At 36.7% G+C, this 19,074-nt stretch overlaps 1 long non-coding RNA gene and 1 pseudogene across 3 annotated transcripts in view; one reads left to right on the top strand and one right to left on the bottom strand.

Moving 5' to 3' along the window:
* LOC105471471 (uncharacterized) overlaps positions 1-19,074 on the bottom strand; it is a 487,352-nt gene that overhangs the window by 146,908 nt on the left and 321,370 nt on the right. The window lies entirely within an intron of this gene.
* LOC105471473 (ATP synthase subunit g, mitochondrial pseudogene) lies at positions 2,452-2,934 on the top strand (annotated as a pseudogene). Its single transcript, XR_981149.3, has one exon. The product of XR_981149.3 is annotated as an ATP synthase subunit g, mitochondrial pseudogene (transcript).

Genomic DNA, 19,074 nt, shown 5'->3' with positions numbered 1-19,074 from the left:
TTTTGGTTCCATATGAATTTTAAAATAGTTGTTTCTAATTCTGTGAAAAATGGCATTGGGGATTTGATAGAAATAGCATTGAATCTATAGATTGCTTTGGGCAGTATGGCCATTTAAACAATATTGATTCTTCCAATTCATGAACATAAAATATTGTTCCATTTGTTTGTGTCATCTATGCTTTCTTAGCAGTGTTTTGTAATTGTCATTGCAGATATCTTTCTCCTCATTGGTTAGACGTGTTCCTAGGTGTTTTCTTTCATGGGGGCTATTGAAAATGAGATGGTGTTCTTGATTTGGCTCTCAGCTTAAACATTGTTGGTGAATAGAAATGCTACTGATATTTGCATATTGATTTTGTATCCTGAAACTTTACTGACATTGTTTATCAGTTCCAGGAGCCTTTGGTTCTTTTAGGTATAAAATTATATCATCAGTAAGAAGAGATAATTTGACTTATTTTCCTTTTTGGATACCTTTTGTCTCCTTCTTTTGCCTGATTGTTTGCTCTAAGACTTCCAGTACTATGTTGAACAGGATAAATGAGGGTGGCACACTTTGCTTGTTCCAATTCTCAAGGGGAATGTTTCCAGCTTTTGCCTATTCAGTATGATGTTGGCTGTGAGTTTGTCGTAGATGGCATTTATTGTTTTTAGGTGTTTCCTCAATGCCTAGTTTGTTGACTTTTTTATCATGAAGGATGTTGAATTTTATTGAATGCTTTTTCTGTGTCTGTTGAAATTATCATATGGTTTTTTTTAATTGTTTATGTGGTGAATCACATATATTGATTTCCATATGTTGAACCAACTTTGCATCTCAGGAATAAAGCCTGCTTGATCATGGTGAATTAATTTTTTATGTGCTGCTGCATTCAGTTTGCAAGTATTTTGTTGAGGATTTTTGTGTTTATGTTATCAGGCACATTGGTCTGTAGTGTTCTTTTCTTGTTATGTCTTTGTCAGATTTTGGTATCACATTGATGCTGACTTTATATAATGAGTTAAAGAGTAGTATCTCCTCATCAAGTTTTTGAAATATTTTCAGTGGATTGGTGCCCACTCTTCTTTGTATGTCTGGTAGAATTCGGTTGTGAGTCCATCTGTTCTAGGGCTCTTTTTGGTTGGTAGTGTTTTTGTTTGTTTGTTTTTGGTTTTTATCAAACTCAATATTAGTCTGTTCAGGGTTTCAATTTCTTCCTGATTCAGTCGTAGGAAGCTGTGTGTTTCTAAGCATTTATCCATTTCTTCTATGTCTTTTAGTTTGTGTGCATAAAGTTATTCATAATAATCTCTGAGGATCTTTTGTATTTCTATGTGATAAGGTGTAATGTCTCATTTATCATTTTTGATTGCATTTATATGACTCTTCCCTTTTTTGTTGTTAATCTACCTGGCAATCTATAGATGTTGTTTGTCATTTCAAAGAACCAGCTTTTGGTTCATTGATCCTTTGAATGGAGTTATGGGTCTCAGCTTTATTCAGTTCTGATTTTAATTTAGATATTTCTTCTATTAGCTTTGGGGTTCTCATTTTTTCTAGTTCCTCTAAGGATGATGGGGTGATGTTAGATTAATTTGAGATCTTTCTAACTTCTTGAGGTAGATGTTTAGTACTATGAATGTTCCTCTTAACACAGCTTTTGGTGCATCCCAGAGATTTTGATACGTTGTGTTTCTGTTTTCCTTTATTTCAAAAAAAAAAAAATTATTTCTGCCTTAATTTTGTTCTTCACTCCAAAGTCTTTCAGGAGGAAGTTGTCTAATTTCTATGTATTTATATGTTTTGAGAGATCTTAGTGCTGATTTTTATTTTTATTCTACTGTGATCCAAAAGTATGGTTGATATGATTTTGATTTTTTTGCATTTTATAGATACTTGCCTTTATGATTAGAGCATATGATCCATCATATAGTATGTCCTGTGTACAGATGAGAATAATGCATATTCTGTGGTTGATGAATGGGGCATTCTGTAAATGTCTATTAGGTCCAATTGGTCAAGTGTCAAGTTTAAGTCCAGAATTGCTTTGTTGTCTGTTTCAATGATCTAATTCTGTCGTAAGGTGTTGAAGTTTCCCGCTATTACTGTGTGACTGTCTAAGCCTTTTTGTGGGTCTAGAAGTACTACTTTTATAAATAACAGTGCTCCAATATTGGGTGTGTATATATTTAGGATAATTAAGGCTTCTTGTAGTATTGAATTGTTTATCATTGGGTAGTGCCTTTCTTTGTCCTTTTTTACCACTGTTGGTTTAAAGTCTGTTTTATCTAGTAGCAAGCCCTGTCCTTTTTATTTTTCTGTTTGTGTGATAGATCTTTCTCCAACTCTTTACTTTGAGCTATGGGCAGTGTTATTTGTGAGATAGTTCTCTTAAAGACAGCAGATGGATGGATTTTTTTTTTTTTTAATCTGGGCTTGACCATCTTTGCCTGTTAAGTGGGTCATTAAAACTGTTCACATTCTATGTTCTGGGCGATGGACTTTGCATCCCAGAACCATGGCCCAATTTGTCCGTAACCTTGTGGAGAAGACCCTGGCTCTGGTGAACGCTGCTGTGACTTACTCGAAGCCTCGATTGGCCACATTTTGGTACTACGCCAAGGTTGAGCTGGTTCCTCCCACCCCTGCTGAGATCCCTAGAGCTATTCAGAGCCTGAAAAAAATAGTCAATAGTGCTCAGACTGGTAGCTTCAAACAGCTCACAGTTAAGGAAGCTGTGCTGAATGGTTTGGTGGCCACTGAGGTGTTGATGTGGTTTTATGTTGGAGAGATCATAGGCAAGCACAGCATCATTGGCTATGATGTTTGAAGACCAATCTTTAACATCTGGTCATATTTGATTTATTATTTGAGTGTTGTTGGACCATGTGTGATCAGACTGCTATCTGAATAAAATAAGATTTGTCAAAAAAAAAAAAACAAAAACAAAAACTGTTCACATTCCAAGTTAATATTGATATGTGAAATTTTGGTCCTATGATGTTGTTAGCTAGTCATTCTGCAGTCTCTGTTGTATAGTTGCTTTACAGGATCTGAGGGCTATGTACTTAAGTGTCATTTTGTGGTGGCACATACTGTTCTTTCATTTCCATGTTTTAAGAGATCTCTTAAAGATCTCTTGTAGGGCTGGTCTAGTGATAGTAAAGTCTTTTAGCAATTGCTTGTCTCAAAAGGATTTTATTTCTTTTTTACTTAAGAAAGTTAGTTTGGCGGGATATGAAATTATTGGCTGGAATTCAAATCCTCAATCTCTTCTGGCTTATAAGGTCTCTGCTGAGGAGGCAATCATTAGTCTGACGAGGTTTCCTTTTTCTACCTCTCTATCAAGATTAGAAACATTTTCCTGAACTATTGTTTTGTATAATTTATCCTTCTCTCTCAGGAATGCCAATAATTTGTAGGTTTGCTGGCTTTGCATAATCCCATATTTCTTGGTGATTTAGTTCATTTGTTAAGTTATTTTTCCTGAATTTAGTCTGACTGGGTCAATTTAAAAGACCAGTCTTAAATATCTGAAATTCTTTCTTCTCCTCAGTCCAGCCTATTGATAAAAATTTCAATGTATTTTGAAATTCCTTAAGTGAGTTGTCTATATCCAGTAGCTCTAATTCATTTCTTTTTAAGATGTTTATCTCTTCCTTCATTTTCTGAATTGCTTTAGAAATATCTTTGTGTTGATTTTCAACCTTGTCTTGAATCTCACTGAGCTTCTTTGCAATCTGTGCTTTGAACTCTTGATCTGTCATTTCTGAGTTTCCATTTTTTGTTAGGGACCACTGCTGGAGATCTAGAATGGTCCTTTGGTGGTGTCATAATGATCAGATTTTTTAATGGTGCCAGAATTCTTATGCTGGTTCCTTATCACGTGAAGAGGAGTGTATTGGATAGAGTCTTTTGGTTTTACTTCTATAGCCCTATGTACTTTCTGTTGGCAGGTTTTATATTGGGCTGTGTGCTTCAACCCACAGGCCAGTAGATGAATCTTGTGAGTAAGAGGTAGCTGTGACACTAGCAGATAGGTATGTACCTCAGCTTTGTTCACTGTGAGTCATTTTCTGTTGCTTCAGGTCAAGGGCTGGACAGTGGAGTGCCTAGTGCCCTGAGCTTCCTGTTCTGTGGGGTTGGGAAGACACCACTGGGCAAATCTGAAGCTCCTGTCTTGCCCATGAATGCCCTAATGTCAAGTGCAGGAACCAGTCCTGATGAGGATGGCTAGGAGAAGCTTCTGTGGAAATGTGCTAAGGTCTTTGCAGGAAGGTCAGGGGGCTGCAATAGCTCCCTGTCCTAGATAGGCAGGAGCTTGATCTGTTTCTCTATCACACCCCTGTTCCAGGGCTTGTGACTCCCAGTTCAGACACACACTGTAGTCTATCTCCAAACCACAGTGTGGCTGAGAACCACAGGAAACACTGGTTTGGTGATTCTGTGGGAGTAGATTCAGGGCATAACTTCATCACGCAACATGATACAGATTGCTTTATGGTCCACCTCTTCTCCAGTGCGATAGCACTCTTGAAAAGGAGCAGGCTCTATCTTTGGGCACATTGAGTGGGTGTTAGTTGTGGTGGTATTAGCTGGTTGGGTCAGTCTGACTTCAGGCACTGGAGAAAGCGGTCAGGTGCCAGTAGAGTTGCAATGGGGTAAGTGGTTTCCCAGTTTTCAGGCCCCTAGTTGGCCTACTGGACAGTGTGTATAAGTCCTGAAGGGCTGGGCTGGAGTCAGGCTACCCCAGAGTTTGGATGCTGGCTCTGATTGGAAGGGTGGACTGATCTCTGGGTCACCAGATGAACTTTTAGGCTGAGGTCAGGTGGAATGCATAGGTGGTGAGAGCCTGAGAGAATGTCACAGGCAGGTGGGGATTGAGTTTTCAGAAGCGCTCTGGACTGCAGGTGAAACTTTCAGACAGGGGCAGGACATTCCTTGACTTTCTTTCTGATGATTTTCATGCATTTTGTCAACTTTATGGCAATGCTTACTAAACTATGCATCATTTTCACCATGTCTGCTCTCCTTATTTCAGTGTTACATCTCTAATACCTGCATGCCTAAGTACTGCTCTAAGCCTCTCCATCATAATTTGTTAACTTATACTATGCTAATTGTTAAGAATGGCTCAAATATCTCTTATAATATTTATATTGAATATTTATATTGAATATAATATATTGAATATATTATATTATTCCAAAGTCTAAAATCATAAGAAATACATATCTACTTTTATCATTCTTGGCAGCCAGGGAATAACTGACTGTTAGAAGGACTTATATTTTGTACATCTTAGACAACTGTGCTTCTTGATGATACTAATTTTGATACTTCTTTTATTGGTCCTGTCTTGATTTTTTTATGCTGAATTCTTGCCAGCAAAATTTGACGTGTCATATACTTACCCATCTTTACCCGTTAACTGTAATGTCTTCTCAAAAATTATGTGAAATGGTTTGGTTCCCTTAGTAGATGTGAAGGGGTTAAGCTGACACTATAGAGCCAGCATACCCTCTCAATATTCTCCCAGCATTTGGGTGAAAAAAAGCATTAAATCCAAGCCACAGATTGAAAGCCAATGTACATAAAGGTTCCCCATTGTAATCTTCACATATTGCTAAAAATTAGAAATGAAAAAGTGAGATGTGAGGTGCAAGGTTTTTAAAGTGAAAATACTTAGATGAATTTGCCATTTTAGCCCACTCAGCCAGCCAAGAGTGAGGGTACTTTTAGATGTTTATACATTTGTTTGCTCATTTGCTTGTTTGTTCACTTTAAAATATGCTAGATATTTGGATACACAGACACAATAAACTTCTCTCAAGAAACCTGTAGTAATTTAGACTCGTGATTCCAGACTTAAGTTCAAATCCAAACTCTGTCATCAAAATGTATGAGCATTTGGGCAAACACTGGCCTCTCTGGATGGTTCCCATATACGGAAGATCACATTAGATCATCTTAATAAAGTTCCTAGCAGTGGTATCTGGCACATTTTGAGGTTTGTTTATGAGAATTATGATTTTGTGGTAAAGAGTATAAAATCTGAAATGAGGTCATCTCTACCCCTTGTTCTTTAACAAGACAGTTTTCTGCTTTGTGTCTTCAGTTTTTTTCTGTATAAAATGAAGATGATAGTAATATCAATCCCATAGGAAAGTTATGATTACTGAATGAGTTAATATATGCAAAGGACTTAAAATAGTGCTTGACTTGTAATTAATGCTGGTTGAGTGTTTTCTATCTCTGTTAAAAATAAGAATAGTCATTCTCATTATTGTTATTACATAAGATCTCTATACAAATGACTATAATACAAAACAGAAAATAGTGATTCCATTAGAGATCTCTAAATAACTATAGGATTTTTAAAAGTAATATTTTAGGCTGAGAAGTGGTAAAAAATTTCCAGGAACTATGATAGTATTAGGCATGCTAAGTTGAGAGGTCAAGAGAAAAACCTGTAGATAAATAAAAGCATGTAAACAAAATGATGTGTAAACTGTGGATAGTTCCTTTACTGTACATGGGAAGACATTATGAGTGATGTGGTTACAAACATAGGTTAAAGCAGATCATGAAAGAACTTGAATGCAAGCCATAGGCTATCAATTAATTTGGTCAGCAATGGGAAATCTCTGAGGGCCTGTGGCAAGACCTATCTTGTAGAATAATTTGTAGAGCAAAGAAACAAGAAATAGAAATGCCAGATAGGAGATTTCTGCATATCTCAAGCTAAATGTACAGGAGAACTTCACTAGGTTAGAATCAAAGGGAGATGGAAAGAATGTATGTGTTGAAGTGAATTCCTAAACAAAAGAGTTTGAGTAAGGGTTAGATTGGATTCTTTAAAAATAAAGCAGAAATCAAAATTGGACTTCTCTCATGTCTTCCCTTCTCCACTACCACTTTCCGTTTTTGAGAAAAAGATACAGCTTCTATCTGAGGCATTTGAAAACTTAGATGTTTACACAAAACAGGCAGGTAACCTGGATAAATAAGGAGTGCCAGCCAGAATGAGACTATGGAGAACCTGGGGTCTCATGATCCATCTCAACTGTGAGGTGGTAGTCTTGGGGCTCCAGGCAACTATTGCTATGGAGAAACATTGCCCAGCACTGCCAGTTATTCTGAGTTTTCCAAGAGAACTGGGAAATCTGGATCTTCAAAATGTGAAAACTACCAATTTTTACATGTTGGCAACTACTTTGAAAATTTTAAAAAAGCCTCTCTAGGCCAAACAAAACATGCCTGTGGCCAAATGTAGCATGTGGGTCACCAGTTTGTAAAATCTAACTCTTGTTATCTGGCAAGGTAATGAAGCATTCTGGTTAGTCAACATTCTGACTGAGTTTCCACATACGTTATATAAGGCTTTTGAGCCTTCCAAGAATAGGAATACATCAGCTATGCTGAACATGAAAGTTCTACTTAACATTTACCAAACTTTCCCCTGTTGATTCAAACACTTATTCACTCAACAAGTAATTATTATTTAGCTATGTTTCATATGCAATGATAATAATTTAGGAATATATAAATATGAATGAGATAACCTTGACCTTAAGTAGCTCAGTTTGATGAGGGTATAAACATAGGTCACAGATAGTGAGAGTACAATCAGTTTGACAACTCGGAATCATATAGTATCTCAATATCATCAGTAGTCATGTAAAAATATGGAGAATGTCATAGTGTTTATCAACTGATAGATATTCTAGAAGTTCTGTTCTAGAACTCTAACTTTCAATACTTGACATTTTCTCAGAAAGACCATGTCAGACTCAAGCTTCTGTACTAGCTCCTGTCATTTCTCAAAATGCTTTTTCTTAAGATACCTCTTTCAAAAATTTGGGAATGGGATCAGTATTCCAAAGATAAATAATCCCATTCTAAGATTTCTGGCCTCGTGATTTAAATTCCATAGGTCAAAAGTAGGAAGAGGAATCACTCTGGATGGTTTATGGGGAACACTCTATTTCCATTTAATTCATGTCAACAATTTCCCTCCTAAAGCAACCCTGCCTTGCTACCCTGAAGAACAAGGAACACAGAATATTACCCTGCTGAGGTTAATATTGTTCAGCAACTTGAGAGAAACGATTAAAGAAGTAACTATTAAAATAAGTACGGTATTATTCTGTCTCCTCTAGCATACAATTTCTGTGGCTACATGATGATTTTTTAAAAAATATCAAATTAGTGGCTTAAATGCATTTCTTCTTAGGTACTAGAAGGGAAGACATACATTTAAATATTAAATTTTAGGCAAATATTTGGGGAAAAGCTGTAATTGTTTCCCTCTTACTGCAAACTCAGAGACTCTCAACCCTTTCCTCTCAACTACCATCATTTGGTGTCACTAAAACACTGTTCCGAAAGGTCACATTTCAAAAAGAAATCATTACTTTGTTTTTATAACTGATATATCCAAAGATATGGGCAGAACTATTACAAAGGGATTTATAAGTTAAAAAAAAAAAAGACTTAAAAGTGTAAAATACTTAGTTCCACTGTATATCAAATAACTATCTTTTTCTTTAGGTGCAGTAGTATACATAACATCATGTACTTTGAGTAGCACAGAGAATAGGAACTGAATGATACAAGATTAATTACTACACTATTGTCATCTCTAGCTAATAACATAGAGATTAACCTTGCTGTTAAAGTCTCTCTGGATGTATTTGTTTGGCTGTGGCATAATTAGGGAGGCATGCAAGTAGAAAAAAAAACACACAAAATAAATTTTGTGCCTTGGGAGGAACAGAATTTGTTTATTACTTTGTCACTGCAGGCAACAGGGTGTGAAACCAGCAAGAAATCAAGCCCGTTCTTGACGTCAGTTATTTCTAATTTGGAGCAATTGAGTGCATCTTTGACTTATGTGCCGGGGCTGATCATTGATTAAGCTGCAGGGGTGTTTCCTACGGTGTTCCTTTGCCTTATTACTGTGACTAGCAATGCGTTGTCAGGTTGCTTTTTGTTTTGTTTTTGTTTTGTTATTTTCCTTCTCCAGAAGACTCTGAATTAAAATATTCCTGAAGTTAGTTACAAGTAAACTTAGTAATTTCCTAAGTATTAAGTACATATTTTCCCTTGATTTTGATCTTTACCTTTGGAGAACCAAATGTCACATTTTAGATGTTTCATAGATACAGAAAACTTTTTTAGCATTGTGTGTTCAAGTTTGGATAAATGGTACCAAAGCAGTCCTTTGGACAAGCAAAATGAACTTCTCAATCATTACACATTAATCATTAGACTGTTTCTATTTAAATGAAATATTGCTTGAAAGAAAGCAAAAGTGATTCACATCTTTCTTTCACAGTTTAGAGAAGTTAAAGGCCATTTTAATGCTTGATAAATATGAACAGCCATTATAAAACTTTAAGGAAATGGCCAACATCCTGAGGTTGCCATCCAGAAAAAATTGAAAGAATCTACCTCTCCAATGACCTAATGGAACTCCTGAATTAAAACTCTGTCACTACAGACTCTAATCATATTTGTTATGAGATTATTTTGCTTTAAAGAACAAATTTTCTATTTTAAAAACTTATCAAGAGACCAGACATTGTGGCTCATGGCTGTAATCCCAGCACTTTGGGAGGCCAAGGCAGGAGGATAGCTTGAGCCCAAGACTTTGAGACCAGCTTGGGCAACATAGAGAGATCCCATCTCTACAAAAACTTTACAAATCACCTGGGCATGATGGTGCACCTGTAGTCCCAGATACTGGGGAGGCTGATGCGGGAGGATCGTTTGAGCCCAGGAATTTGAGGCAGCAGTGAGCTATGATAATGCCACTGCACACCAACCTGGGCAACCAAGTAAGACTGCATGTCTAAAACACACACACACACACACCCCATCCCAAAGAATGGTATCTGTATTCTAGATGCCAGGTACGGTCTTTCTGACTTTTCAGTATTTAATTAAAATGGCTTGGAGACCCCATTTCACTTTATCTGAGAAGTCTAATATCTTCAATATTTCTCAGAATATTTTCTTGTTTTGAGATACTAACCCTGCTGGATTCTGTCACTTGCATGAGACAGTTCTTTCTTCTTTCTGGTTAGTGCCAGCTCACATGTGAATATTGGCCTCTTTTTGACATTTGTGTAAATCATAGAAAAAAGGTACAGGATGCGTAGAAGATTCTGCTGGGGCTCTGAGATACAGAGTGTTTTCCTTGAGCAGTAAAGAGAACGTAAAATTAAATGTTTATTTTTCATATAATGACTTCCATCATTCTACCACAAGAAATTAATCTACCACAAGAAAGAAATTGCTTTGTAGAAAATTTACCTGTTGGATTTATACTGTACCCTCTCCTATCCTTGCTCCTCTTTTAACAACTTCTATCTAAATTTTATGTATACTTTTTATATGTAGTACTTTAAATATATTATTTAAACTTAAACTCACCTAGCCAGGCAATCCTTTTACTAAAGACATTTCCCTCCACAAATGCAGCATTGTGCCAGTCGATGTGTATATGTATATGTGTGTGTGTGTGTGTGTGTGTGTGTGTATACATATATAGTGCCAGTTGATATGTTTAATCTGCTATTCATGTCTGGAAATTTCTCTACTGTTTTTGTGAGTTGTGATATGGGAATTGAAAAATATAGTATTTACATCTTCACTTAGGGCAAGCAACTACACCAATGTAGATAGATAATAAAATGTTAAGATATATAACCTGAAAATAAATAACCTGAGTTGCTAATTCCTTAACTCTTACACACTTAGGTGACTTACCATTCTCTTTCTCAATTCCTCAGGGACCAGCTCCACTACCATTGAGATATAAATATTTTTGGATTCACAAAATAAGTTGATCATTTATTATTGGACAAAGCAAATACAGTTTTTGGTTTTTTTTTTTTTTTTAATTTAGCATCTGATCTTCCATAAGTGTAAGACAACTCTACTTACATTCATTCTTTTAATTCATTATAATGAAATTTGGAGAAAGGAAGTATTGCTACAAGATGACCAACTCTTAGGTGGGCTAATAAAATTGCTTAAATATCACAGCAATTAAGTATTAAATCCAGGATTTCAAACCAGCTCTGTTGGACTTTAAGCTCACGTAATTCCATTTGGTGATTCTGAGCACAGTCATCCTTACTCCATCTCATTTCCATTGTATTTTAATAAGAGGGCAGAGGTGGAAAATGAGATTTTGCTGAGGCCCTGTTCTTTAACATAAATGTGTTGGGTTAATAAACTAAGTTATTTTTAGGACAGAAAAAAATTGTAAAAACTGCTTTACACGTCACAAGATTAAAGGAGAACAGGAAAACAATGAACAAAGGGTAGGCAGAGTGACAGATGCTGGGACAGATTGTGTATCTTCTCCTCAGCCTCAATCTAGCAAAGAAGTGGGGGAGGGAGAAAATGAAAAGGGGAATGAGAAAAATCAACTCGGATCCAGTTATACATGGGTATTTGAGGTCTCTTCTGGCATAGTTGATGTGCACCTCTCCTAAAAGTACATGGCAAATGTTCCATTATCTGTTGTACAACAGAATATAACAACTGGCTCCTCGCTGGCTCTCTCAACTTTTTTTTTTTTTTTTTTTTTGAGACAGAGTCTCGCTCTGTCGCCCAGGCTGGAGTGCAGTGGCGCGATCTCGGCTCACTGCAAGCTCCGCCTCCCGGGTTCACGCCATTCTCCTGCCTCAGCCTCCCCAGTAGCTGGGACTATAGGCGCCCGCCACCGCGCCGGGCTAATATTTTTGGTATTTTTAGTAGAGATAGGGTTTCACCGTGTTAGAAAGGATGGTCTCGATCTACTGACCTCGTGATCTGCCCACCTCAGCCTCCCAAAGTGCTGGGATTACAAGTGTGAGCCACAGTGCCCGGCCAATGTGCTGTTACAATTATCTAAAACAAATTCCATGTTTTCCTTTGTGTCTGCATAAAATGGGCTTAAGATGCGCAGGAAATACAATGTAAACACTTAAAAGCCTTCCCCCATATTATCACTTCCACATTTGTGAGGTATTTTGAATTTTTCTGCCATTCTTCATGCGGGATACCCCGTAGTTTATATGTGGGTTCTCTTACTTTTTATCGCTTCCTTCTTGCTATGCTTACCAACATGTTTGTTTTTGAAGTCCTCAAAAAGGAAAACAAAAACAAAAACAAAAAAACAAACCATCCCAGAGTATTAATTGAATGAAAGACTAGGAAAAAAATAATTGTAAACAAGACTGAACAGGGTCAATAGGATGTGAAAACATCTGGCTGCAATGTGAAAAGTTTAGTCAATTGATGGGCTCTTTTTAAAAGATATTGTGTTTTTGCTTTTGAATTTTGGGGGCCTGTTTCTGGATTCATCAAATCTATGGGTTGTCCACATTGGCATTGTATAAACTTACCCAATGATTGATTTTGATCTTGTAGATAACTTGCAAAATATGAGGTAACTAGAGCATGCTTCATTTTATTTTACCTTTATTTATTTATTTATTTTTTTATAGAGACAGGGTCTTTCTCTGTCACCCAGGCTACAGTGCGGCCACGCAGTCATAGCTCACTGCAGTTTTGAACTCCTGGGCTCAAGTGTTCCTCCTGCCTCAGCCTCCCAAGTAGCTAGGACTACAGGTACATACTACTACACCTGACTAATTTTCTTTTATCATTTTTTTTTCTTCTTAGAGATGAAGTCTAGCTATGTGGCATAGACAGGTCTGGAACTCCTGACCTCAAGTGATCCTCTTGGGTTTGTCACACAAACTTGAGATTACAGACATGAGCCACTGTGCTTGGCCAACAGCATGCTTTAAATACCTCTAAAGAAGAAGGGAGAATTGATCAGTTGATTACTTGATCATTTGTTATTTTAGAAGTTTTACACTTAATAACCTTATTTCATTTTCCAAAGCAATCAATGAGAAAAAGCATGTAATATTTTATGCTTGCCACTATACAAAATACTCTAATTACCTAATCTATTGTAATATTTACAATTATGCTATGAAGTAAATGTTATCCACAATTTATGAGTGAAATGTTCAGAGAATTTATGGAATTTCAGCTGCAGATTTAATTAAAATGTGAAGCTAAAGTTGAAATTTCATCTCTGGAATTTAAAAACCTATGCTTTTTTGCACTAGGCCAGTACAGTGCTATAAAATCATGTCTCTGAGTCTACACAAAACTGAATTTACAAAACATTTATCTTTTAGTTATTTAATAAGGATCTTTCCAATACATAGTGGGTGAACAAAAAGCACCTACTTCTCAACAGATGAAATAAGAAAAAAAAACTATTGAATAGCAGTATTTTAATGCATCGCTTATTTCAGCATAATTTAAAATACTCCAACCACATCTAAAGATCTTAAATTAATTATTTGGGTCCTGAGGGTTGAGAGTTTCTGAGAGAGCAAGGTAGAATTAACTTTCATCAAGCACCTGATATATGTGAGGTGGTATCATTTATTTAACTCTTTTTTATAGTCCAGAACCATGAGAAATGCTAAGCATTCTATATTTAATACATCATTTAATATTGATAATAACCCTGTGTGGCATGACACATTAATATTAACCTCATTTTACCGAGTAACAAATTGAAGTTGGTTAGTAGTAAAGGTGAAATTTGAACTCAGATCCTGTTTTTTGAACCTATGTACTTTCTCAAATAAGTGCTGTAAGACACACACAGAGCCAGTAGTACTTCCAAATAAGTGCTGCTTAGAGTAACTGCATAGTTGCTTCTTACACCAGCACATGAGCAGATAATTTTTATCAAAGATTCATTACTTGAGATTTCCATTCATTTATTTAATAAAGTCATTCCTCAGCTAGCAGTAGTATTTGGCCAGGCTTCTGCAGTCTCTCAGCCTCTTTGTGTTTATGGACAGGTCAACCAGTGGAATAATTTTCACTTGACAAGCCCCAGTTGAACTTGTTTCCTGGATCATTAAGCACATTGGCATGTACATTAACAACCATTTTCTGCCTTGTTGGTTTCCATATATTTCACTCACAAATTAATAGGTACATAAGGAGAACTCAGTTAATGCCTCTTTGCATACCACCACCAGCCTTCTTGGTGGGTAGCAGGTATTGAAGCTGTGATGTTGAAAGAGACTGAAAACAAGCAGAACTAAGACTCAAATCAAGACTGATTTATCTTTTTTGGACCAGATAACTATGCCAATAGAAATGAATCGCAGATTCGTAAAATCAAATTTGCTTTTGATGTTATCAAGATTCCCTATCAAGAACTTTCTAATCAAGGGTTTTTCAACCTCGGCACTATTGACATTTGGAGCTGGATAATTCTTTGTTGTGAGGGCTGCTCTGTGCTTTGCAGGCTGTTTAGCTACATCCCATCCTCTACCCACTAGATGTCAGTAGCACCACCATCCTCTCCCTTGAAAATTAAACTAATAATAATAATAATGCCTCCAGACATTACCTAATGTCTCCTAGGGCAGCAAAATCACCCTGCTGAGCACCACTCATCTGTCTTCATCAAGAATTACCTCTTTGTTTTATTCCCCTGGACTCTGGAAGAACAAGTGTTAGACATCATGTTCTTTCTTTTTATTTATTTATTTATATTTATTTAGAGACAGAGTCTCACTCTCTCGCCCGGTTGGAGTGCAGTGGTGCAACCTCGGCTCACTGCAACCTCCACCTCCTGGGTTTAAGCAATTCTCCTGCCTCAGCCTCCCGAGTAGCTGGGATTACAGGCGTGCACAACCACACCCACCTAATTTTTGTATTTTTAGTAGAGACGGGTTTCACCATGTTGGCTAGGATGGTCTTAATCTCCTGACGTGATCCGCCTGGCTCGGCCTCCCAAAGTGCTGGGATTACAGGTGTGAGCCACTGCGCTGGGCCCTTTCTTTTTGTTAATAGGGAAACTAAAACCTGAGAAGAGAGAGTAGCTTAAGTGGGGAATATTTGATGAGTATATGCTATGTGCCAAGATACTGTAGAAACACTAAGAGGATCCTCATAAGAAAATTCTTCCTTCTCTTATTTTTAAAATGAAAAATGTAGGAGACGATCTTGCCCCAAAACTCATATATGCTAAGTTGCCTTACTAAGACCCAGGTGTGGGAAACCTGGTTTTAATATAGACATACCTCGATATGTATGTTTTAAAATAACTCTAAAGATTTGCAGATGTTTTTATTGAATATTTACTATCTAAAATGAAAGTCGGCTTTGATGGATTCACACGGTCACAGTAGAAAAATATTTCAGTTGCCCTCAAGTTCAGGCAAAAGGATATTGGGTTGTCTGCAGTCATAACTTAGTTGTGCTTTTCCAGTAGATACCATTTCTTTCTTTGTTGTTTAGCATGTTTATATCATTGTTATCCTTATCTTTTCCTCCAAGATACTATTTTTCATGGGTCTCAGGTATTTCTTCTGCCAGGTCTGGGGACGTTTCAATTTATTTAATTTTAGCATCTTTAATATTATCTTATTGCTTGTTTATATAAACATTTCTTAGATATCCTTGCAATTAGGGAAGACAGAAAGCCTAATTCAGATCTGGTACTCTACAACACTGAAACCCACTGTACAGATATCTGAGTTCATTAAGTGTTAAATAATTTGATAATTGGCATTTTAAATGCAGTATTTGATGCTGAACTCCTAGTGTTAAAGCATGTTTTAGTACTCTTTGGTGAACTTGTTCAGGGCTTTTGGATGGGCTGGAAATACTGTATTTTACCATTTATAACATATGAAAAGTCAATAGCCAAGACATTTTACAAGAACAGATTAGATATTTTGAGAGATCTCTCTAGTCCTTCTTCTAAAAGTGTGTGGGATTCTTACACTTTTCATGATCTCACAATAACCTCTTTTTTTCCTGAAATTTCCACCTTGGTTAACCTTTACTCTTACCTCAAACTTAATGCCAATGAAGAGTATATGTGGAAGCTTTAAGTCATAGATTTCAATTCTTTGACTGCCTTGTCTTCAAGATCAAGGTTTGTGTTCCCTCCCTGGGAATCCAGGAGGGCTTGGGGCTATTTTGACTGATTTGTCAGAAGTGATGTCATATGACTTCTGAGACTAAATCATAGGCCATGTAGTTCCTGCCTTGGTCTCTCGGAAAGCTCATTTCTAGACATTCCCTCCGGAGATGTTCCATCTAAGAAGTCAGGCCCCATTATGTAAGAAACCTAAGCCACATAAAGAGTTCAGGAGTAGTGAATCTGGTCAATAGATTATTTAGCTGAGGAAAGCTTTGAGTAACCCAATGACAGGGGGTATACATGTGAGTGAAGAAGCCGACTTAGGTATGGATCCTCCCACTTCAGATATTTGAACTCATAGCATGTCAGTCACCTTATCTCTTAAACTTTGCAATTCATGTCCCAGATGTTGTGGAGCAAAGTCAAAATATCCCTAGTGTGCTTAATCTGAATCCTGGACTACAGAGTATAATAAAATGGTGTCATTTTATGCTGCTAAGTTTTTGAGTGGTTTGTTATTAGAAATGAATAACTGGACCATTGCATATAGTCTGGCCCATTCTCTCTAGATCCTGCTCTCTGATAGAATATGATAGAAAATACCTATGACCATCAGGTATGTCTCATGCATTTTAACCTAGTTAAAAAATAAGAAACTTTTTCTACAAAGTAACCTACTTGTTAAAGATTTCAGGCCGAACATTTATAAAATTTTACTGCAGAGCATTTTAATAAGTAGGACTAGTCACTCCCTTTAGAAATTTCTAAGGATATAGAAAAGAATACAAAAGTAAGTCCTAAGAGATATGAAGAAAACAAAAATGAGAATATGAAGATAGAGAAATGTTTTGAGATTGACAGTATTAAAAATAAAAACTTTCTATTGCAAGTTTTTGATCTGAACAGGTGAAACTTACTTTCACCATCAAGGGGCAGTTGGATTTGAGTTATATTTTACAAACTACGCTTTTCAAAGTAATGGTTCCCACAAGGTAGATGTAAATTTTATTTACATTCACATACACAGTGATGGTTAAATATTTGTCTACATGTCACTATGAAGGTGTTTTTTGATGTAACATCTACAATCAGTTGACTTTCAAGATTACCTTCAATAACTTGGGTAGGCCTCATTTAATGAATTGAAGACCTAAAGAGAAAAAAAAAAAAAATAAAGCTTTCCAGAGAAGGAATTCTGCCTCAAAAATGTGACTGAAATCCCTGCTTAATTTTCCTGTCTGCTAGCCTGTCTTCAGATTTCAGAATTGCCAGCCCCCTACTCGAGTGAGCTGATTTCTTAAAATCATTACCTCTGTCTCTGTCTCTATCTCCATCTCTCTTTACCTATGTATCAGTCCATTTATCTACCTATCATTATCAGTAGGATATATGTGTGTGAGTGTATGTGTGTATATATATGTATGTGTGTACTATGGATTCTGTATCTCTGGAGAACCCTAACCAACAGACACACTTAAAATATACATGTGCGTATTTATACACATATGCATATATACACATGTACATACATATACAAAAACTGAAATTAAATAAGTTTGGAAAACACTGAGCTAAGTCAGTATCTGTAACAGAAGAATTTCTCTAAAAGTTGCCATTCATGTCACCATATTTCATCATGTATACAGTGTTTCTCAAACTTGTTTTTGAGAACTCTTGTTGGAACTCTCGTTGCAAAGCATCCTCTAAAACTTGTGTTACATAGAAACATTTTGGACTTCCTGCAATGGATTTGCCACCAGAACACAGGTGTCCTGAAGATGACCCCTAAAAGCCAAATTGGAAAAGAATAGAGTCATATCAGTGTCATCATCACTGGACACACAGATTTGGGCCAGTCCACCACTGCTGGCCATCTGATATACACATGTGGTGGCACTGACAAAAGAACCATTGAAAAAGTTGAAAAAGAGACTGCTGAGATGGAAAAGGCTCCTTCAAGTATGCCTAGGCATTGGATAAATTGAAAACAGAGTGTGAACATACTGCATCATCCCACCTCATCCAACTGACAAGCCCCTTTGCTGCCTCTCCAAGATGTTTCTAAAATTGGCGATATTGGTACTGTCCCTGTGGGCTCAATGGAGACTGGAGTTCTCAAGCCCAGCACAATGATCACCTTTGCTTCAGCCAATGTTAAAATTGAAGTAAAATCTGTTGAAATGCACCATGAAGCTCTGAGTGAAGCTTTTCCTGGGGATAATGTGGGCTTCAATGTCAAAAATATGCCTGTCAAAGATGGTCATTGTGGCAAGGTTGCTGGTGATAGCAAAAATGACCCATCAGTGTAAACAGCTGGCCTCACTGCTCAGGTGATTATCCTGAACCAACCAGGCCAAATCAGTGCTGACTGTGAATCTGTACTGGATTGTCACACAACTCACATTGCTTGCAAGGTTGCTGAGCTGAAGGAAAAGATTGATTGCAATTCTGGTAAGAATCTGGAATATGATCCTAAATTATTAAATGCTGATGATGCTGCCATCCTTGATATGGTTCCTGGCAAGTCCATGTGTGTTGAGAGCTTCTCTGACTGGCCTCCTCTGGGTTGTTTTGCTGTTTGTGATATGAGACAGACAGTTGCTACGGGTGTCATCAAAGCAGTGGACAAGAAGGCAAGGTATTGCCAAGGAGCTGGCAATGTCTTGCAGGTCTGTTCAGAAGGCTCAGAAAGCTAAATGAATATTATACCTAATACCTACCACCCCAGTCTTAGTCATTGGTAGAAAACATTCTCAGAACTGTTTGTTTCAATTCGTCATTTAAATTTAATAGTAACAGACTGGTTAATTATAACAATGCATTGTTAAACCTTCAGAAGGAAAGAATGTTTTGTACCATTTTGATTTTTTCGGGTATGTGGTCATTTTAAGTAATTCATTTTAAAAATCAGTACTTTTTAATGGAAACAACTTGACCAAAAATGTGTCGTAGGGTTTTAAGAACCATTAAAACAAAATTTAATGAGAAAAAAATAAAATAAAATAAAAACATTTGGGAAATTCTCGGTTAACATTTGAGAGAAACAGAGAAAACTTGGAGTGGCTACCACAGGGAGGTGAATGAAGAGTCAAAGAGGGGTAAGTCAAGTGTTT

This window comes from Macaca nemestrina, chromosome 12 (assembly GCF_043159975.1).
Source record: "Macaca nemestrina isolate mMacNem1 chromosome 12, mMacNem.hap1, whole genome shotgun sequence".
Classification (NCBI taxonomy): Eukaryota; Metazoa; Chordata; class Mammalia; order Primates; family Cercopithecidae; genus Macaca; species Macaca nemestrina.
Note: the sequence above shows the minus strand (reverse complement) of the source record. Positions and strands in the feature narration are given on the sequence as shown.